Source organism: Dendronephthya gigantea, unplaced genomic scaffold (assembly GCF_004324835.1).
Source record: "Dendronephthya gigantea isolate DGI-Jeju-01 unplaced genomic scaffold, DenGig_1.0 000190F, whole genome shotgun sequence".
Taxonomy (NCBI): domain Eukaryota; kingdom Metazoa; phylum Cnidaria; class Anthozoa; order Malacalcyonacea; family Nephtheidae; genus Dendronephthya; species Dendronephthya gigantea.
The window spans coordinates 229,320-249,396 of NW_021163200.1; the positions used below are offsets into that span (position 1 = coordinate 229,320).

The window sequence follows — 20,077 nt, forward strand, 5'->3', positions numbered from 1 at the left end:
TAAGATAAAGTAATTTTTTTCCCTGTATTCCAGGTATGGACTCCCGTTTTACAAATTTATAGAACATGCATGTGTCCCAGAGAGTAACTGAAAAAACACTAAACTGCAAGGATTATTTATCAATCAAACGGATTGTTGCAACAAAAATAAATTTGGGTTTCTTAATTCACTAATTAGTACGATAAAAATGTTGGGTTTTTTTTCATTGATAAAAGAGAAGGGAGCGAGCGGAGTTGAACCACTGACCTCTCGATCTGCAGTCGAATGCTCTACCACTGAGCTACACTCCCATATCGTGCATACCTGTTTGATGCTATTCTCCTAAAAGAACATTTCTTGCTGTTCTTACCTTATTCGAAATAGCACAAGTTTTATATTCATAGCATAGAAGCAGTGTGTAGCAAGCAGGGTGGCGCAGTGGAAGCGTGCTGGGCCCATAACCCAGAGGTCAGTGGATCGAAACCATTTCCTGCTAAAGTTATCATTTCAATAAAAAAGATCTTTTCGAAATCTTATTCAAAAACATATATTTTTTCTCAAATGGGCTATAGCAGAAAACCAGAGCTAAAAAATTTACATAAAGACATAAAATTAACAATTCCAGCAAGGTTCTACCGAGAATTGAACGCGGATTCCCGGATTCAGAGTCCGAAGTGCTAACCATTACACCACAGAACCTAACCATCTACTGAAAGACACAGCAGAAATTGGTGTTTGAGACATTTCAACCCGGAGATCTAATCGCTGGTTCCCAATCGTGTACTTCTGTACGGCTATCAAAGAGAAACCTTTTGAATAGCATGAAAAATTTCAATTTTTCTTCCAAATACGTATTCTTCAATCTTTTCACAACTCATCATATACATCTGACCCGCGCTGTGATGTATAGTCTATATACACGCACATTATTAAGATGAAGTATTTACATATATTCCCCCTATTCCAGGTATGGAGCCTGGTTACACAAATATAATATAGAACATGCATGTGTCCCAGAGAGTCATTCAAAAAACCTAAACTGCATGGATTGTTTATCAAACGTACGGCTTTTTCCCCCGAAAATAAATTGGGATTTTTCATGCACTAATGGGTACCATAAAAATATTTAATTTTTCTTTAATTTATAGAACAGGAAAGAGCGAGCGGAGTTGAACTACTGACCCCAGTGACCTGTCAACCTGCAGTCGGATGCTCTACCGCTATATGCTACTCTCTCTGAGCGTTCCATGCAGCATACCTGTCATATGCTCTATTCTTAGATACCTTTAAGAGAAAGCCTGAAAAAAAAAATACATAAAGAAAGAGAATGAATGTTTTCAAAGAGTTTCTACCAAGAATTGAACTCCGATTCCCGAAGTCAGAGTCCGAAGTGATAACCATTACACCACAGACCCTAAAAATCTATCAAACTTACTGACGAATGTTGGCTGCATAGTATATAATTATGTAGTTTGCTACGCGCATGCACATTATTAAGATAAAGTATTCATATAATTATATTCGTGTTAAGCTTGCACATACGCCTCATTAGCTCAGTTGTTAGAGCACTGGTCTTGTAAACCAGGGGTCCAGAGTTCAACTCTCTGATGAGGCTTTTGCATACTTTTGTATTCATAAAAGTATATAGGCAACTATAGCAACTATATAATTTATCCTACACAGAGCCCGAAGTGCTAACCATTACACCACAGGACATAAACACCTAGAAAAATTACTGAGAAATTCCTGGCTCTACAGTATATCTATGCCCGCCAATTATTAAGATAAAGTAATTATATTCCCTATGTATTCCAGGTATGGACTCCCGTTTTACAAATTTATAGAACATGCATGTGTCCCAGAGAGTCATTGAAAAAACACTAAACTGCAAGGATTATTTATCAATCAAACGGATTGTTGCAACGAAAATAAATTGGGTTTTTTTAATTCACTAATTAGTTCGATAAAATGTTGGATTTTTCTTTCATTCATAAAAGAGAAGGGAGCGAGCGGAGTTGAACCAGTGACCTCTCGATCTGAAGTCGAATACTCTACCACTGAGCTACACTGCCTGATCGTGCATACCTGTTTGACGCTATTCTCCTAAAACAACATTAATTTTATTGCTGTTCTTACCTTATTCGAAATAGCACAAGTTTTATATTCATAGCATAGAAGCAGTGTGTAGCAAGCAGGGTGGCGCAGTGGAAGCGTGCTGGGCCCATAACCAAGAGGTCAATGGATCGAAACCATTTCCTGCTAAAGTTATCATTTCAACAAAAAATATCTTTTCGAAATCTTATTCAAAAACATATATTTTTTCTCAAATGGGCTATAAGGGAAAACCAGAGCTAAAAAATTTACATAAAGACATAAAATTAACAGTTCCAGCAAGGTTCTTCCGAGAATTAACTTTGATTCCCGGATTCGGTCTCCGAAGTGTTAACCATTACACAACAGAACCTAACCATCTACTGAAAGACACAGGAGAAATTGGTGTTTGAGACATTTCAACCCGGAAATCTAATCGCTGGTTCCCAATCCTGTATTTCTGTACCGCTATCAAAGAGAAACCTTTTGAATAGCATGAAAAAGTTCAATTTTTCTTCCGAATACGTATTCTGCAATCTTTTGACAACTCATCATATACATCTGACCAGCGTTGTGATGTATAGTCTATACACGCACATTATTAAGATGAAGTATTTACATATATTCCCCCTATTCCAGGTATGGAGCCCTGGTTTACAAATATAATATAGAACATGCATGTGTCCCAGAGAGTCATTCAAAAAACCTAAACTGCAGGGATTGTTTATCAAACGTACGGCTTTTTCCCACGAAAATAAATTGGGATTTTTCATGCACCAATCGGTACCATAAAAATATTTAATTTTTCTTTAATTTATAGAACAGGAAGGAGCGAGCGGAGTTGAACCACTGACCCCAGTGACCTGTCAACCTCCAGTTGGATTTTCTACCACTATATGCTACTCTCTCTGAGCGTTCCATGCAGCATACCTGTCATATGATACATTCTTTGATACCTGTAAGAGAAAACCTGAAATAAAAAAATACATAAAGACGGAGAATGAATGTTTTCAAAGAGTTTCTACCAAGAATTGAACTCCGATTCTCGAAGTCAGAGACCGAAGTGATAACCATTACACCACAGACCCTAAAAATCTATAAAAGTTACTGACGAATGATGGCTGCATAGTATATAATTATGTAGTTTGCTATACGCGCATGCACATTATTAAGCTAAAGTATTCATATAATTATATTCGCGTTAAGCTTGCACATACGCCTCATTAGCTCAGTGGTTAGAGCACTGGTCTTGTAAACCAGGGGTCCAGAGTTCAACTCTCTGATGAGGCTTTTGCATACTTTTGTATTTACAAAAGTATATTGGGAACTATAGCAACTATATAATTTATCCTGCAAGCCCGGCCAGTGGCCAATGCATCGAAATCATTTGCTGTTAAAGCTCAGTAGATCATCTAACTGTAATTTTTATTCAAAAACATATATTTTTTCTGAAATGGGCTATATAAGAGATAATCCAGAACTCAAAAACTTATATAAAGACATAAAAATAATAGTTCCAGCAAGGTTCTACCGAGAATTGAACCCGGATTCCCGGATTCAGAGTCCGAAGTGCTAACCATTACACCACAGAACCTAAGCATCTACTAAACGACACGGTAGAAATTGACATCTCAACCCGGAAATCTAATCGCTGGTTCACAATTGTGTATTTCCGTACCGCTATCAAAGAGAAACCTTTTGAATAGCAAAAAAAGTTCGATTTTTCTCGCAATACGTATTCGCAATTTTATACAGCTTATCATACACATCAGACCGCTGTGATGTATAGTCTATACACGCACATTATTAAGAGTCGAATATGAGCTATAAGAGAAAAGCCTGAACTCAAAAAACGCCTGTTCTGGCGTTAACTCCGGCGTGGCGCGCACGTGCCAGTCTTTAATATAAAGCTTCTGAACATAAACAATACAGTTCATATTCATTTAGATGTCTTGCGAACGTAAATGTTGTTCGATCGCGAAATTCAGAAGCACATCGTACTTTAAAGAGTATAGAAGTTCAATTGTTCAAAAATGTAAATAAACCGCATGATATATATTCACTTTGTCTTACACTTTGCCTTTGGAATTCGTGCTTGTATAGTTATATTAAATTTTCAATCCTGTGCAAACTGCTATACACGGCCACATCTGCTACACCCCCAGTTGCTGCCTTTCCGTACATCTTTTCCAGCAATCGGTAAAAGATAGATCACTCTTTACGAAATTAAAAATATAATTTCTGAGCTTGACTCGTGTAACATGGGACCTAATTTATGGGTGTAATGCCAACATTTTCTTGAACATGCATCTCAAAATATATGCACAATTGATAATATTCGATGCTTGCAAGTTGCAACTTTATATCGATCTTTGTACATAAGCACCAAACATGCTTGAAACTTTACATAGCACCAGAATCTTACTTAGCATCATAATCATCACTGATTACTTCGCATCATAATCAAAGCATGGTTGTATTGTTGAGCGCCAAAAATGCTGGGAACTTCACAAAGTATCTATCATTTTCCATTAATCCTTAAATTGAGAGGCATTTGCGGCCATTTCAGAGGCCTATGACATGTATATTTTAAAATTTTCCCACACTTTTCTAGAAGGCGCGCGGTTCCGCTCTACCAACTGAGCTATCGAAGGCTGATAACGTCTAGCTTCATTATTGATCAATCAGTATTTGTCATATAATTGTTAACTAATCCTATTAATTAGAATTTTGATAATATTAATAAAAACTTAGCTATAAATATTATTTTTAAAAATATTACGAAAAACTTTTAATGCAAAGCAACGGTTTTCTGAAGAATGATTTGAGATCCAAAGCGTACAATTTTTGAGGATGCGGGCGTCGATCCCGCTACCTCGCGCATGCTAAGCGCGCGCTCTACCATTTGAGCTAATCCCCCACGGCCTTAACCGGTTACTTTGGACATCCCAGCTATTCCAACAGCTAATCGTTTTCAGGCCCTCCAAGACCATCTTGAGGACATTAACGATTTGGATGTCCTTGGACAGTCCGTAGTTGACACAGTGTCGAAAACTTTGCCTTCTCCGGAAAAAACACCGGTCGTTTCAACACCTCGGCCGGTTCTCTCGGAGTCGTCTTCGCAGAAGTCAGAGGGAGAGTTTTCGTCTCCTCCAGCTGCACCTCGGGTGACTGATGCTGAAACAGCTATTGTCCCCATTGATTACCGTTTCCCGGTTGAGGACAGCACTCCGAAATCAATGGAGGGAGCTTTAGCTCTTTCTTCCGCTCCTGCTGCTGGGACATCATCAGCAGCATCTTCTTCCGTGCCGTCATTGCGTGGCCTAGACTCGCAGGTCGAGTCACCTTTTATAGTTTTCGGTCCTCGAGTGTTCATTCCGATGGGCCCTTATCGACGCCTTCTTTCCATCCAGGCTCGAATTTTTGCCTCTCCTCTGCGGAGTTGTCGCTGAACTTCATTTTTCACCAGGAGGCCAGCGACCATTATTTTTCTGAGGCGGAGTTCGTTTCTCCTCCCTCTGCTTTCCTAGCACTTCCTGCTGCTTCGCAGGAGTCTGGTGTTTTGTCTCAAACCCACAATGTACAGGCTGCTGAGCCTGAACATTAACCATGTTGGTTGAACCATGTTTGTACTGGTGTGCTTAGTCATTTGAATATTTTTGGGTCGTTATTTTTGCTTATGCTATTAAAGTTATTTTCAAATTCCCAGGAGCAGACAATCTTGTGTACAAACGTCAATTCATTTTCTAAAGGTCTCCTTTTTCTAATGTATGCATCAATATTTCACGCACTTCGGTTCAGCATAAGTGCAAATGCAATTGAAAAGGCATTCAAATTTTAACAATAGCTTGATTTCTAAAGGTCTCCTTTTTTTGATACACCCTGTAGATCAGCACTTAAATTGGAAGAAGCACATTTAGTTTATTGCAAGTAAACTCACTCGGCAGGAATTGGTGCTATTAAAAAGGCTAAGGAGTTTGTTGATCGGAATACTTTAGTGTTCATATACACTGGCGCTCAAAAAGAACTGCTCAAATGTTGCTATTACCGTGTGTAACAGGAATAGTAACAATCAATCTTTTATTGTACACTAGCGATCAAAAAGAACTGTTTAGATACAAATTTATAAAAAAGAAGCGAATATAGGAGAGAGCTTCATAAGCATTTTGGATAATTCTCTTATTCCAAGCAATATTTCAATAATGAAATGCAACCTGTCACACTTCCAAGATATAGTCAAACAATGGTTTCAGGAAGAGGGAGTGACAGAAATGGATTGGCCTGCACAGCCAAAAGACCTTAACCCTATTGAAAATCTGTGGGACAATGTCAAGGGGATAGTGCAAAAAAGGAATTCATTCATAAAGCGTCCATGATTTATGCGTTGCTGTAAAGACTGTCCATGGGATAAATTTCTTTTGACCGTTAAGATTACCACCTTAACAGAAAATATGCCACGCCGGTGTAAGGCCGTTATTAATTATAAAGCCAAAGGAGGGTCAACAAATATTAATATTTCATATACAGCTTAGCATGTAATCTAGTCTATATTTACTCGTATATATTGTTAGCGCGAAAGTTACGTTCATTTGAGAGCATTTCAATTTGTTTTGAGCAGTTCTTTTTGACCGCCAGTGTACAATGCCTTAGTTCAGCCTCATTTTGATTATTGTTGTGAAGTTTGGAATGTGATAGGTAAGACGCTTAGTGATCGTCTTCAAAAGTTGCAATATAGGGCGACATAAAGTCCAGACTTATGTTTAAAACGATTAATAATCTAGCTCCTCGAAGATTGAGAGATCTATTTCAACATTCTAATACGATGCATGATTATGATTTGAGAGGGTCCTTAACTAGCTTATGTCTTCCCAAGCCCAGGACGGATTACTTGAAAAAAGGTTATAGCTACAACGGTGCTTATGTCTGGAACCAAATTCCGGAGGACATAAGAACGTTGTCATCTTATAATTCATTTTGTGAAAAGCTTTCCTCCTCGACCTTTCAATTTATAAATCCTCTTGTGTAAATTAATTTTTAAAAGTACACTTTTTCTCCATTAATCTCATATAATATAGTTTACACTTTCATGTTTATAAAAAATTATGTTTATAAGTATTGTACGTATATTGTAGATAGATTAAAGTGGGTGGGATTTGAATTGGTAAAGAAGTGCACACCCCTTTTGAAAACCACCTTTATTGTTGAAAAGATTTTGTGTGTGTAAATAAAGTTTGAAGGAATGAAAGAAATCCGATGGGAATTGCATGCGCTAGCGGGGAATCGAACCCCATGCAGTCTTCCGCGTGGCAGGCAAGAATTCTACCACTGAACCACTAGCGCAACGCCACATATTGTGGTCAATTTCGGCAATCAGCTTACTCCGCTGTATGAAACATATTTTCAATCAACGTTTTATGTTTTACAGGAGTTCATTATCAATTGTGCGTATATTTTGCGATGCATGTTCTAGAAAATGTTGGCATTACACCCATAAATTAGGTCCTATGCTACACGAATCAAACTTAGAAATTCAATTTTCAATTTCGTAAAGAGTGATCTATCTTTTACGCATTAATAGAACAGATGTAAGGAAAGGCAGCAACTGGGGGATTAGCTCAAATGGTGGAGCCTGCGCTTAGCATACGCGAGGTAGCGGGATCGACGCCCGCATCCTCCAAAATATTACGCTTTGGATCTCAAATCATTCTTCAGAAAACCGTTACTTTGCATTCGTAATATTTTTAAAAATGATATAATTTATATACCTAAGTTTTTAATAACATTATCAAAATTCTAATTAATAGAATTAACAATTATATGACAAATACTTATTGATCAATAATGAAGCCGGCCGTTATCAGACTTCGAGAGCTCAGTTGGCAGAGCGGGGGATTGTAGATAAGCAAGCAAACATCCCTAGGTGACTGGTTTAAATCCGGTTCGAAGGATAGTTGCATGGGAAATATTTTGAAAAATATTTTACTGCCTATGTCAAATTGATATACTGGCAATGGAGAATGAACTAAAATGAAATAAAATTATTTTTCCGGTTAGCTTAGTATGTCTGCAAAATGTTGAAAATAAAGCTTTTATTTTGCGGTTTTGGCAAATAGTTTGTTTGGAAAATGAAATGTAAAAAACCCCAAAAAAGATATGTGTTATTGAAACAATGGATTTCAATGCTTTACGGCGGCTGTGAGGGATTAGCTCAAATGGTAGAGCGTGCGCATTATATGCGCGAGGTAGCGGGATCGATGCTCGCATCCTCCATATTTTTTCCATACATAATCAATTAAAAACACATTAGGTTCTCGAAAACGCAACTCAACTTTATTCGTTAAAAATATCAATTTCCTTTTTAACAAACTCGATGAAACGCGAGTCTTCCTATCCTTGTCACTGTTCGTGTCCTGCAATAATATTCATTCAGGTGTTAAATGTATTGCCGTAGACGGCTCTTTTTGCCGGATAATTATGAAAACGGATTTACGCCGGGAATCGAACCCGGGCCATGGCGGTGAAAACGCCAGATCCTAGCCACTAGATCACATGGGAACTAGCCATGCCTAACGTAACAGTGTCGTTTTTTTTCAAAATTACCCCTTTCTTCTTAGGTCCCATGCTACACGAATCAAGCTCAGAAATTATATTTTTAATTTCGTAAAGAGTGATATATCTTTTACCGATTGCTAGAAAAGATGTACGGAAAGGCAGCAACTGGGGGATTAGCTCAAATGGTAGAGCGCGCGCTTAGCATGCGCGAGGTAGCGGGATCAACGCCCGCATCCTCCAAAAATTTACGCTTTGGATCTCAAATCATTCTTCAGAAAACCGTTGCTTCGCATTAAAAGTTTTTCGTAATATTTTAAAAATAATATTTATACCTAAGTTTTCAATATCATTATCAAAATTCTAATTAATAAAATTAATAATTGTATGACAAATATTGATTGATCAATAATGAAGCTGGCCGTTATCAGCCTTCGTTAGATCAGTTAGTAGATTGGGGGACTGTAGATAAGCAAACATCCCTAAGTCACTGGTTCAAATCCGGCTCGAAGGACAACTGCATGGAAAATATTTTGATAAATATTTTACTTGCCTATGTCAAATTGATATACTGGCAATGGAGTAGAAATTTATTAAATATATGCATCCATATTTACCATAACCTGACATTTTGAAATTGCCCAGTATGCTCCGTTGTTGTGGGCAGCTAGGGAATTAGGTGCATGCTCTAAAACGCTTGAAGAATATCACGAGTCGTTCTGAGCTGTTTGCCGAAATAGCTCAGATGGGAGAGCGTCAGACTGAAGATCTGAAGGTCCCTGGTTCAATCCCGGTTTTCTGAAGGATCTAATTTAAAATAGTTTTCCAGTTAGCTTGGTATGTCTGCAAAATATTGAAAAATACGCTTTCACTTTGCGGTTTTGGCAAATAATTTGTTTGGGTAATCAAATGTAAAAAAAAACAAAAATAGATATGTGTCATTGTAAAATGGATTTCAATGCGTTATGGCGGCTGTGGGGGATTAGCTCAAATGGTAGAGCGCGCGCTTTGCATGCGCGAGGTAGCGGGATCGATGCCCGCATCCTCCATATTTTTCCCTTTATAACAATTAAAAACACATTAAATTCTCGAAAACGCAACTCAACTTTATTCGTTCAAAACATCAATTTCCTTTTTAACAAACTCGATGAAACGCGATTCTTCATATTCTTGTCAGTGTTCGTGTCCTGCAATAATATTCATTCAGGTGTTAAATGTATTGCCGTAGACGGCTCTTTTTGCCGGATAATTATGAAAACGGATTTCCCACGCCGGGAATCGAACCCGGGCCATGGCGGTGAAAACGCCAGATCCTAGCCACTAGACCACATGGGAACTTGCTATGCCTTATGTAACAGTGTCGTTTTTTTCAAAATTACCCTTTTCTTCTGATAATTTTGCTACGCCACAGTAAGTGTGAAAAAGAAACCACATGATGGGTGTTATTGATCAGGACAATGCATCCGAGGGGAATTTTATGCGCTAGCGGGGAATCGAACCCCGGTCTCCCGCGTGGCAAGCGAGAATTCTACCACTGAACCACCAGCGCAACGCCACGTAATGTCGTCAATTTCGACAATCATGTTACTCCGCTGTAAGAAACATATTTTCAAATTAGGTCCCATGCTACACGAATCAAACTCAGAAATTATATTTTTAATTTCGTAAAGAGTGATCTATCGTTTACCGATTGCTCGAAAAGATGTAAGGAAAGGCAGCAACTGGGGGATTAGATCTTTGGATCTCAAATCATTCTTCAGAAAACCGTTGCTTCGCATTAAAAGTTTTTCGTAATATTTTTAAAAATAATATTTATATTTATACCCTGCGTGCTACACACTGCCCTGGTGCTATGAATATATACGCAGATAGATATTTTCTTTTCATTGGCGCTATTCCGAATAAGGTAAGAACGGGGGAAATCTTATCAGAGAGTTGAACACCGGACCTCTGGTTTACGATACCAGTGCTCTAACCATTCAGACAATAAGGCATACACATGACGCTTTTACAATTGTAAAAACGAATCATCGTCAAAAAATAGTTATCCCTTCCAAGCTAATTCTGCATATTTTCCGATGTTAAGTTCTTGTAAAATGAATGACAACGTCTTCATGGATGACATTTCTTTACTATGAATACATTTGTGCATGCATAGTATATCTCCTCGTTGTATTTTTCTATGTGGGATTGACACTGCATGGGATCAACGTTTTATGGGGAGATCAACACTGCTTTTTGTTTTGAAGAAGGAAACTCAATCTTTGAAAAATTTCAAGTTGGGAGGGCAATCAGGGCTTGCACGGGAATCGAATCCGTGTCCTGCACTCAAGACGGAAAAAGTGCAGTAGCTTACGGTAATTTATCAAAAATTCCGGCATAACGGTAAATGAAAAATTAAAGTTCCGTTGACTCGTGCGGCAAACAGCCTAATATTATACTCTTAAAAGCGAGCATATAAAGGAGAAATAATTTCTGAATAGAGTTCCTTATAAGAAGAGGCAATTTCGCTCTAGACCAAACAGCATGTTTGTTTACATTTTTAGTAAGCGAATCAGAATGCGTAAATTTGACTACTTCGGTTAAAAGGGTACAGTATTTACCATTTTACACCAAGTTTTAAAAATTTTGACTACTCTGATTGTCTTTCCCTAAAAAATGCCAAAAATATATCGTATGGTATAAGACGAAATTCCACCCGCTGGCAAAAAAATTTTTCCGTGTTATGAAATCTTTCGAGATAACAGGACTCGTAGTCGGCAGGATTTGAACCTGCGCGGGAATATCCAACTGATTTCGAGCCTGTCGCCTTAACCACTCAGCCACGACTACATAATTGCCAGTTGATTGGCAATGATAAAAAAAATACAATGTGGAATGATAAAAAAAAGTATTATAGGAATTTGTTTCTGAAAGAACGAATCATAAACATTGCAGTTCACTATATTGTTACAAAAAGTCAATCACAAAAGTCGTTCATATTATTGAGTTTAAGTGGAAAATGTGAAGAGCTCGTCAGAGATTCGAACTCCGGACCCCTGGTTTACTAGACCAGGGGCCGGTTGTATCAAGCTCGTTTAGCTTAAACGTTGGTTAGGTTCAAAATAGAAAGCAAGTCAATCGTTTCATTCAACAAGCAAACTAAATGTATACTGTTTACAACCAAATATTAAGTGCATAATATTCAAGTTGACTCATTCAAAAGAGATGTGTGAGTGTTTAATAAGAGATTTAATTTTGACTTATCCACCGTTAAAGCTAAACGGGCTTGATACAACCGGCCCCAGTGCTCTAAACTGAGCTAATGAGGCACGTGTAAAAAACAAGTGTGGACACCGTTCATATGATTACATTGATGCAAAATCCAAGCTCACTATATTTTTATAAGGTTGATACTTAAATTAAGTTGAGAGAGTGCATCTAATGTTGCATGGAACGGGAACACGTATAACTTTTTTTTCAAAAGAAAATACAGCATAATCATTAACTATAGACCATTGGCAAATTGTTAATTGTTAAGACCGTTCTCTTTCAAGCTAGAGGGGCAAACATGCAGGGTATGGTTTATGGCCCGCACGCTTCCACTGCCCCAACCAGCTTGCTACACACTGCTTCTATGCCATGGATATATACACAGATCTGTATTTTCTTTTTACTTGTGCTGTTCCGAATAAGTTAAGAAAAGCGGGAAATATTCCTACAGATATCTAAGAAAATATCCGCGCATGCCGGTATGCACGATCGGGGAGTATAGTTTTTGAGTTCCGGCTTTTCTCTTACACTGAATTTAAGAAAAATTAGTTTTCTGAACAAAAAATCTCACCTAGAATGTGCACTGAGAAGATCTTTTTCATCGATACGACAACTTTAGCAGGAAATGGTTTCGATCCACAGACCCCCGGGTTATGGGCCCAGCCCGCTTCCTCTGCATACGCCACCCGCCTTGCCACACATTGCTTCTATTTCGAATAGGATAAGAACAACAGGAAATGTTCTTTCGTGTTCCCAGGAGAATAGCATCACACAGGTATGCACGATCAGGGAGTATAGCTCAGTGGTAGAGCATTCGACTGCAGATCGAGAGGTCAGTGGTTCAAATCAGCTCGCTCCTTTCTCTTTTATAAATGAAAGAAAAATTCAACATTTCACATCATCAGGCACCATACCTGGAATAGGGGGAATATATATATAAATACTTCATCTCAATAATGTGCGTGTATAGACTATACATCACAGCGGTCAGATGTGTATGATGAGCTGTTAAAAAATTGCGAATACGTATTGAGAGAAAAATTGAACTTTTTTATGCTATTCAAAAGTTTTTTGTTTGATAGCGGTACGGAAATACACAATTGTGAACCAGCGATTAGATTTCCGGGTTGAAATGTCTTAAACACCAATTTCTGCGGTGTCTTTTAGTAGATGGTTAGGTTCTGTGGTGTAATGGTTAGCACTTCCGACTCTGAACCCGTGAATCTGAGCTCAATTCTCGGTAGAACCTTGCTGGAATTATTAATTTTTTGTCTTTATTTAGGTTTTTGAGTTCTGGATTATCTCTTATAGCCCATTTCAGAAAAAAATATATGTTTTTGAATAAAAATGACAATTAGATGGTCTACTGAACTTTATCAGAAAATGCTTTCGATGCATTGCCCGGGCTTGCACGCGAATCGAACCCGTGATCTCTCGCACCCTAGACGAGAATCATACCACCAGGCCATGAAGCCAAGTCGGAAGATGTCAACGTTCTTTTTCCCATACTTCATCGCAAAATGAAAACGTAAAATGAAACGGCCACGAAATTCCACTTGCATAACAAAAGTCGTAGTCGGCAGGATTTGAACCTGCGCGGGAATATCCCAACAGATTTCGAGTCTGTCGCCTTAACCACTCGGCCACGACTACATAATTGCCTATTGAAACGCAATGATAAAAAAGCACAATAAAACACAGGTAATTATATTATAGAAATTCATTTCTAAAGGAACGAATAGTAAACATTGTTCATTATTGTTGCAAAAAGCCAATAACAAAACTCATTTATATTAGGAAGATACTTATTGAGTTTAAGAGGAAAATGTGAAGAGCCTGGTAAGAGATTCGAACGCCGGACCCCTGGTTTACTAGACAAGTGCTTTAACCACTGAGCTAATGAGGCAAATGGAAAAACAATTGTGGACACTGTTGATATGATTACATTGATGCAAAATCCTAGCTAACTATATTTTTATAAGGTTGATACTTAAATTAAGTTGAGAGAGTGCATCTAATGTTGGAACAGGAACACGTTCCACTTTTTTTCTCAAAAGAAAATACAGCATAATAATTAACTAGACCATTGGCAAATTGTTGTTAAGACCGTTCTCTTTCAAGCTAGACGGGCAAACAGGCCATGGTTTATGCGCCCAGAACGCTTCCACTGCCACACCCTGCTTGCTATACACTGCTTCTATGCCATGAATATAAAACTTGTGCTATTTCGAATAATGCAAGAACAGCAGGAAATGTTCTCTCAGGTACCTAGGAGAATAGCAACACAGAGGTATGCACGATCTGGACACCTTTCAAAAGCAAGAACAGCAGAAGAAAAAGGTACTTCGGAAAATCTATTCACAAAAAATTGAAATATTTGGTTCTTCTGTTGGCAAGAATTCGCCTGGCAAGTAAAACAATTATATTCGTCACAATTGATAACATTGCGCGCGCACTTCCGTGACTACCGTGTTCCAAAAGCGAAACTATTTCGTTTATACAGCACTGACAAGCACCGAAGTTTCCAAGCCTTGGTTCTCCTTCATTCACACGAAAAAATCTTTCGCCTTTTACTAAAGATTTCCCTTGAGGAGAACAACACAATGGGCTTAAAGGTATTTTTTGTCGCCGGATTTTCCAGGCTGGTGTTTATCAAAAGTGTACGAGATCAACAACTGGCGTAATCCGGATTCCCAATGCTCCTTTTCCTGGCAGAAGGCTAATGATCACGCCAAAATATCAAACGACACCCCACAATTGATTGAGCAACTGCTAATTATAATAATAATTATATTCGTCACAATTGATAACATTGCGCGCGCACTTACGTGACTACCGTGTTCCAAAAGTGAAACTAATTCATTTATACAGCACTGACAACACCAAAGTTTCCAAGCCTTGGTTTCCTTCATTTCACGAAAAAATCTTTCGCCTTTTACTAAAGATTTCCGTGGAGGAGAAAACACAATGGGCCTAAGGGTATTTTTTGTCGCCCGCCGGATTTTCCTGGCAGGTGTTTATCAAAAGTGTACGAGATCAACAGCAGGCGTGATCCGGATTCCCAATACTCCTTTCCTGGCAGAAGGCTATTGATCACGCCAAAATATCAAACGACACCCCACAATTGATTGAGCAACTGCTAATTACAAAAACAATAATATTCGTCAAAATTGATAACATTGCGCGCGCACTTCCTGACTACCGTGTTCCAAAAGCGAAACTATTTCGTTTATACAGCACTGACAAGCACCGAAGTTTCCAAGCCTTGGTTCTCCTTCATTTACACGAAAAAATCTTTCGCCTTTTACTAAAGTTTCCGTGGAGGAGAACAACACAATGGGCCTAAGGTATTTTTTGTCGCCGCCGGATTTTCCAGGCGGGTGTTTATCAAAAGTGTACGAGATCAACAGCTGGCGTAATCCGGATTCCCAATGCTCCTTTCTTGGCAGAAGGCTATTGATCACGCCAAAATATTAAACGACATCCCACAATTGATTGAGCAACTGCTAATTATAAAAACAATAATATTCGTCACAATTGATAACATTGCGCGCGCACTTCCTGACTACCGTGTCCCAAAAGCGAAACTATTTCGTTTATACAGCACTGACAAAACCAAGTTTCCAAGCCTTGGTTCTCTTCATTTACACGAAAAAATCTTTCGCCTTTTACTAAAGATTTCCGTGGAGGAGAACAACACAATGGGCCTAAGGTATTTTTTGTCGCCGGATTTTCCAGGCGGGTGTTTATCAAAAGTGTACGAGATCAACAGCTGGCGTAATCCGGATTCCCAATGCTCCTTTTCCTGGCAGAAGGCTATTGATCACGCAAAATATCAAACGACACCCCACAATTGATTGAGCAACTGAATTATAAAAACATAATATTTCGTCACAATTGATAACATTGCGCGCGCACTTCCGTGATTACCGTGTCCAAAAGCGAAACTATTTCGTTTATACAGCACTGAAAAACCCAAGTTTCCAAGCCTTGGTTCTCCTTCATTTACACGAAAAAATCTTTCGCCTTTTACTAAAGATTTCCGTGGAGGAGAACAACACAATGGGCCTAAGGGTATTTTTTGTCGCCCGCCGGATTTTCCAGGCGGGTGTTTATCAAAAGTGTACGAGATCAACAGCTGGCGTAATCCGGATTCCCAATGCTCCTTTCTTTGCAGAAGGCTATTGATCACGCCAAAATATCAAACGACACCCCACAATTGATTGAGCAACTGCGAATTAAAAAACAATTATATTCGTCACAATTGATAACATTGCGCGCGCACTTCCGTGATTACCGTGTCCAAAAGCGAAACTATTTCGTTTATACAGCACTGACAACACCAAGTTTCCAAGCCTTGGTTCTCCTTCATTTACACGAAAAAATCTTTCGCCTTTTACTAAAGATTTCCGTGGAGGAGAACAACACAATGGGCCTAAGGGTATTTTTTGTCGCCCGCCGGATTTTCCAGGCGGGTGTTTATCAAAAGTGTACGAGATCAACAGCTGGCGTAATCCGGATTCCCAATGCTCCTTTTCCTGGCAGAAGGCTATTGATCACGCCAAAATATCAAACGACCCCACAATTGATTGAGCAACTGCTAATTAAAAACAATATATTCGTCACAATTGATAACATTGCGCGCGCACTTCCGTGACTACCGTGTTCCAAAAGCGAAACTATTTCGTTTATACAGCACTGACAAGCACAAGTTTCCAAGCCTTGGTTCTCCTTCATTTACACGAAAAAATCTTTCGCCTTTTACTAAAGATTTCCGTGGAGGAGAACAACACAATGGGCCTAAGGGTATTTTTTGTCGCCGCGGATTTTCCAGGCGGGTGTTTATCAAAAGTGTACGAGATCAACAGCTGGCGTAATCCGGATTCCCAATGCTCCTTTTCCTGGCAGAAGGCTATTGATCACGCCAAAATATCAAACGACCCCACAATTGATTGAGCAACTGCGAATTAAAAAACAATTATATTCGTCACAATTGATAACATTGCGCGCGCACTTCCGTGATTACCGTGTCCAAAAGCGAAACTATTTCGTTTATACAGCACTGACAAAACCCAAGTTTCCAAGCCTTGGTTCTCCTTCATTTACACGAAAAAATCTTTCGCCTTTTACTAAAGATTTCCGTGGAGGAGAACAACACAATGGGCCTAAGGGTATTTTTTGTCGCCCGCCGGATTTTCCAGGCGGGTGTTTATCAAAAGTGTACGAGATCAACAGCTGGCGTAATCCGGATTCCCAATGCTCCTTTTTTGCAGAAGGCTATTGATCACGCCAAAATATCAAACGACACCCCACAATTGATTGAGCAACTGCGAATTAAAAAACAATTATATTCGTCACAATTGATAACATTGCGCGCGCACTTCCGTGATTACCGTGTCCCAAAAGCGAAACTATTTCGTTTATACAGCACTGACAACACCAAGTTTCCAAGCCTTGGTTCTCCTTCATTTACACGAAAAAATCTTTCGCCTTTTACTAAAGATTTCCGTGGAGGAGAACAACACAATGGGCCTAAGGGTATTTTTTGTCGCCCGCCGGATTTTCCAGGCGGGTGTTTATCAAAAGTGTACGAGATCAACAGCTGGCGTAATCCGGATTCCCAATGCTCCTTTTCCTGGCAGAAGGCTATTGATCACGCCAAAATATCAAACGACACCCCACAATTGATTGAGCAACTGCTAATTATAAAAACAATAATATTCGTCACAATTGATAACATTGCGCGCGCACTTTCCTGACTACCGTGTTCCAAAAGCGTAACTATTTCGTTTATACAGCACTGACAAGCACCAAAGTTTCCAAGCCTTGGTTCTCCTTCATTTACACGAAAAAATCTTTCGCCTTTTACTAAAGATTTCCGTGGAGGAGAACAACACAATGGGCCTAAGGGTATTTTTTGTCGCCCGCCGGATTTTCCAGGCGGGTGTTTATCAAAAGTGTACGAGATCAACAGCTGGCGTAATCCGGATTCCCAATGCTCCTTTCTTGGCAGAAGGCTATTGATCACGCCAAAATATCAAACGACACCCCACAATTGATTGAGCAACTGAATTATAAAAACAATATATTCGTCACAATTGATAACATTGCGCGCGCACTTCCGTGACTACCGTGTTCCAAAAGTGAAACTATTTCGTTTATACAGCACTAACAAGCACCGAAGTTTCCAAGCCTTGGTTCTCCTTCATTTACACGAAAAAATCTTTCGCCTTTTACTAAAGATTTCCGTGGAGGAGAACAACACAATGGGCCTAAGGGTATTTTTTGTCGCCGCCGGATTTTCCAGGCGGGTGTTTATCAAAAGTGTACGAGATCAACAGCTGGCGTAATCCGGATTCCCAATGCTCCTTTTCTGGCAGAAGGCTATTGATCACGCCAAAATATCAAACGACACCCCACAATTGATTGAGCAACTGCTAATTAAAACAATTATATTCGTCACAATTGATAACATTGCGCGCGCACTTCCGTGACTACCGTGTCCCAAAAGCGAAACTATTTCGTTTATACAGCACTGACAAGCACCAAGTTTCCAAGCCTTGGTTCTCCTTCATTTACACGAAAAAATCTTTCGCCTTTTACTAAAGATTTCCGTGGAGGAGAACAACACAATGGGCCTAAGGTATTTTTTGTCGCCCGCCGGATTTTCCAGGCGGGTGTTTATCAAAAGTGTACGAGATCAACAGCTGGCGTAATCCGGATTCCCAATGCTCCTTTTCCTGGCAGAAGGCTATTGATCACGCCAAAATATCAAACGACACCCCACAATTGATTGAGCAACTGCGAATTAAAAAAACAATATATTCGTCACAATTGATAACATTGCGCGCGCACTTCCGTGATTACCGTGTCCAAAAGCGAAACTATTTCGTTTATACAGCACTGACAACCCAAGTTTCCAAGCCTTGGTTCTCCTTCATTTACACGAAAAAATCTTTCGCCTTTTACTAAAGATTTCCGTGGAGGAGAACAACACAATGGGCCTAAGGGTATTTTTTGTCGCCCGCCGGATTTTCCAGGCGGGTGTTTATCAAAAGTGTACGAGATCAACAGCTGGCGTAATCCGGATTCCCAATGCTCCTTTCTTGGCAGAAGGCTATTGATCACGCCAAAATATCAAACGACACCCCACAATTGATTGAGCAACTGCGAATTAAAAAACAATTATATTCGTCACAATTGATAACATTGGCGCGCACTTCCTGACTACCGTGTTCCAAAAGCGTAACTATTTCGTTTATACAGCACTGACAAGCACCAAAGTTTCCAAGCCTTGGTTCTCCTTCATTCACACGAAAAAATCTTTCGCCTTTTACTAAAGATTTCCGTGGAGGAGAACAACACAATGGGCCTAAGGGTATTTTTTGTCGCCCGCCGGATTTTCCAGGCGGGTGTTTATCAAAAGTGTACGAGATCAACAGCTGGCGTAATCCGGATTCCCAATGCTCCTTTTCCTGGCAGAAGGCTATTGATCACGCCAAAATATCAAACGACACCCCACAATTGATTGAGCAACTGCGAATTAAAAAAACAATATATTCGTCACAATTGATAACATTGCGCGCGCACTTCCGTGATTACCGTGTCCCAAAAGCGAAACTATTTCGTTTATACAGCACTGACAAAAACCCAAGTTTCCAAGCCTTGGTTCTCCTTCATTTACACGAAAAAATCTTTCGCCTTTTACTAAAGATTTCCGTGGAGGAGAACAACACAATGGGCCTAAGGGTATTTTTTGTCGCCCGCCGGATTTTCCAGGCGGGTGTTTATCAAAAGTGTACGAGATCAACAGCTGGCGTAATCCGGATTCCCAATGCTCCTTTCTTGGCAGAAGGCTATTGATCACGCCAAAATATCAAACGACACCCCACAATTGATTGAGCAACTGCGAATTAAAAAAACAATTATATTCGTCACAATTGATAACATTGCGCGCGCACTTCCGTGATTACCGTGTTTCCCCGAAAAGCGAAACTATTTCGTTTATACAGCACTGACAAACACCAAAGTTTCCAAGCCTTGGTTCTCCTTCATTTACACGAAAAAATCTTTCGCCTTTTACTAAAGATTTCCGTGGAGGAGAACAACACAATGGGCCTAAGGGTATTTTTTGTCGCCCGCCGGATTTTCCAGGCGGGTGTTTATCAAAAGTGTACGAGATCAACAGCTGGCGTAATCCGGATTC

At 39.4% G+C, this 20,077-nt stretch overlaps 30 non-coding genes and 1 pseudogene across 30 annotated transcripts; 23 read left to right on the top strand and 8 right to left on the bottom strand.

Annotated features, from left to right (window-relative positions):
- Positions 1-218: 218 nt before the first annotated feature.
- On the bottom strand, positions 219-290 carry Trnac-gca. The gene has a single exon. It is a non-coding gene; the product is annotated as a tRNA-Cys (tRNA).
- A 113-nt stretch (positions 291-403) lies between these two features.
- Trnam-cau lies at positions 404-475 on the top strand. Its single transcript has one exon. It is a non-coding gene; the product is annotated as a tRNA-Met (tRNA).
- Positions 476-606: 131 nt separating this feature from the next.
- On the bottom strand, positions 607-678 carry Trnaq-cug. The gene has a single exon. It is a non-coding gene; the product is annotated as a tRNA-Gln (tRNA).
- Positions 679-1,521: 843 nt separating this feature from the next.
- Positions 1,522-1,594, top strand: Trnat-ugu. The gene has a single exon. It is a non-coding gene; the product is annotated as a tRNA-Thr (tRNA).
- Positions 1,595-1,979: 385 nt separating this feature from the next.
- Trnastop-uca lies at positions 1,980-2,051 on the bottom strand. Its single transcript has one exon. It is a non-coding gene; the product is annotated as a tRNA-Sec (tRNA).
- A 118-nt stretch (positions 2,052-2,169) lies between these two features.
- Trnam-cau lies at positions 2,170-2,241 on the top strand. The gene has a single exon. It is a non-coding gene; the product is annotated as a tRNA-Met (tRNA).
- A 1,046-nt stretch (positions 2,242-3,287) lies between these two features.
- On the top strand, positions 3,288-3,360 carry Trnat-ugu. Its single transcript has one exon. It is a non-coding gene; the product is annotated as a tRNA-Thr (tRNA).
- A 232-nt stretch (positions 3,361-3,592) lies between these two features.
- Trnaq-cug lies at positions 3,593-3,664 on the bottom strand. Its single transcript has one exon. It is a non-coding gene; the product is annotated as a tRNA-Gln (tRNA).
- A 5,125-nt stretch (positions 3,665-8,789) lies between these two features.
- On the top strand, positions 8,790-8,862 carry Trnaa-agc. The gene has a single exon. It is a non-coding gene; the product is annotated as a tRNA-Ala (tRNA).
- Positions 8,863-9,349: 487 nt separating this feature from the next.
- On the top strand, positions 9,350-9,422 carry Trnaf-gaa. Its single transcript has one exon. It is a non-coding gene; the product is annotated as a tRNA-Phe (tRNA).
- A 173-nt stretch (positions 9,423-9,595) lies between these two features.
- Trnaa-ugc lies at positions 9,596-9,668 on the top strand. Its single transcript has one exon. It is a non-coding gene; the product is annotated as a tRNA-Ala (tRNA).
- Positions 9,669-9,882: 214 nt separating this feature from the next.
- Trnae-uuc lies at positions 9,883-9,954 on the bottom strand. Its single transcript has one exon. It is a non-coding gene; the product is annotated as a tRNA-Glu (tRNA).
- A 143-nt stretch (positions 9,955-10,097) lies between these two features.
- On the bottom strand, positions 10,098-10,168 carry Trnag-gcc. Its single transcript has one exon. It is a non-coding gene; the product is annotated as a tRNA-Gly (tRNA).
- Positions 10,169-11,370: 1,202 nt separating this feature from the next.
- Trnas-cga lies at positions 11,371-11,451 on the bottom strand. Its single transcript has one exon. It is a non-coding gene; the product is annotated as a tRNA-Ser (tRNA).
- Positions 11,452-13,442: 1,991 nt separating this feature from the next.
- Positions 13,443-13,524, bottom strand: Trnas-cga. The gene has a single exon. It is a non-coding gene; the product is annotated as a tRNA-Ser (tRNA).
- An 873-nt stretch (positions 13,525-14,397) lies between these two features.
- On the top strand, positions 14,398-14,518 carry LOC114538668. The gene has a single exon (XR_003688818.1). It is a non-coding gene; the product is annotated as a U5 spliceosomal RNA (small nuclear RNA).
- Positions 14,519-14,764: 246 nt separating this feature from the next.
- LOC114538666 lies at positions 14,765-14,884 on the top strand. The gene has a single exon (XR_003688817.1). It is a non-coding gene; the product is annotated as a U5 spliceosomal RNA (small nuclear RNA).
- Positions 14,885-15,131: 247 nt separating this feature from the next.
- Positions 15,132-15,252, top strand: LOC114538670. Its single transcript, XR_003688820.1, has one exon. It is a non-coding gene; the product is annotated as a U5 spliceosomal RNA (small nuclear RNA).
- Positions 15,253-15,496: 244 nt separating this feature from the next.
- LOC114538667 lies at positions 15,497-15,612 on the top strand (annotated as a pseudogene).
- Positions 15,613-15,856: 244 nt separating this feature from the next.
- LOC114538626 lies at positions 15,857-15,979 on the top strand. Its single transcript, XR_003688779.1, has one exon. It is a non-coding gene; the product is annotated as a U5 spliceosomal RNA (small nuclear RNA).
- A 244-nt stretch (positions 15,980-16,223) lies between these two features.
- LOC114538627 lies at positions 16,224-16,346 on the top strand. The gene has a single exon (XR_003688780.1). It is a non-coding gene; the product is annotated as a U5 spliceosomal RNA (small nuclear RNA).
- A 242-nt stretch (positions 16,347-16,588) lies between these two features.
- LOC114538645 lies at positions 16,589-16,710 on the top strand. Its single transcript, XR_003688797.1, has one exon. It is a non-coding gene; the product is annotated as a U5 spliceosomal RNA (small nuclear RNA).
- Positions 16,711-16,953: 243 nt separating this feature from the next.
- Positions 16,954-17,076, top strand: LOC114538628. The gene has a single exon (XR_003688781.1). It is a non-coding gene; the product is annotated as a U5 spliceosomal RNA (small nuclear RNA).
- Positions 17,077-17,320: 244 nt separating this feature from the next.
- Positions 17,321-17,443, top strand: LOC114538629. Its single transcript, XR_003688782.1, has one exon. It is a non-coding gene; the product is annotated as a U5 spliceosomal RNA (small nuclear RNA).
- Positions 17,444-17,692: 249 nt separating this feature from the next.
- On the top strand, positions 17,693-17,815 carry LOC114538630. Its single transcript, XR_003688783.1, has one exon. It is a non-coding gene; the product is annotated as a U5 spliceosomal RNA (small nuclear RNA).
- A 245-nt stretch (positions 17,816-18,060) lies between these two features.
- Positions 18,061-18,183, top strand: LOC114538660. The gene has a single exon (XR_003688811.1). It is a non-coding gene; the product is annotated as a U5 spliceosomal RNA (small nuclear RNA).
- Positions 18,184-18,426: 243 nt separating this feature from the next.
- On the top strand, positions 18,427-18,548 carry LOC114538646. Its single transcript, XR_003688798.1, has one exon. It is a non-coding gene; the product is annotated as a U5 spliceosomal RNA (small nuclear RNA).
- Positions 18,549-18,792: 244 nt separating this feature from the next.
- LOC114538631 lies at positions 18,793-18,915 on the top strand. Its single transcript, XR_003688784.1, has one exon. It is a non-coding gene; the product is annotated as a U5 spliceosomal RNA (small nuclear RNA).
- A 245-nt stretch (positions 18,916-19,160) lies between these two features.
- Positions 19,161-19,283, top strand: LOC114538639. Its single transcript, XR_003688791.1, has one exon. It is a non-coding gene; the product is annotated as a U5 spliceosomal RNA (small nuclear RNA).
- A 248-nt stretch (positions 19,284-19,531) lies between these two features.
- On the top strand, positions 19,532-19,654 carry LOC114538632. Its single transcript, XR_003688785.1, has one exon. It is a non-coding gene; the product is annotated as a U5 spliceosomal RNA (small nuclear RNA).
- A 252-nt stretch (positions 19,655-19,906) lies between these two features.
- Positions 19,907-20,029, top strand: LOC114538633. Its single transcript, XR_003688786.1, has one exon. It is a non-coding gene; the product is annotated as a U5 spliceosomal RNA (small nuclear RNA).
- Positions 20,030-20,077: the final 48 nt, after the last annotated feature.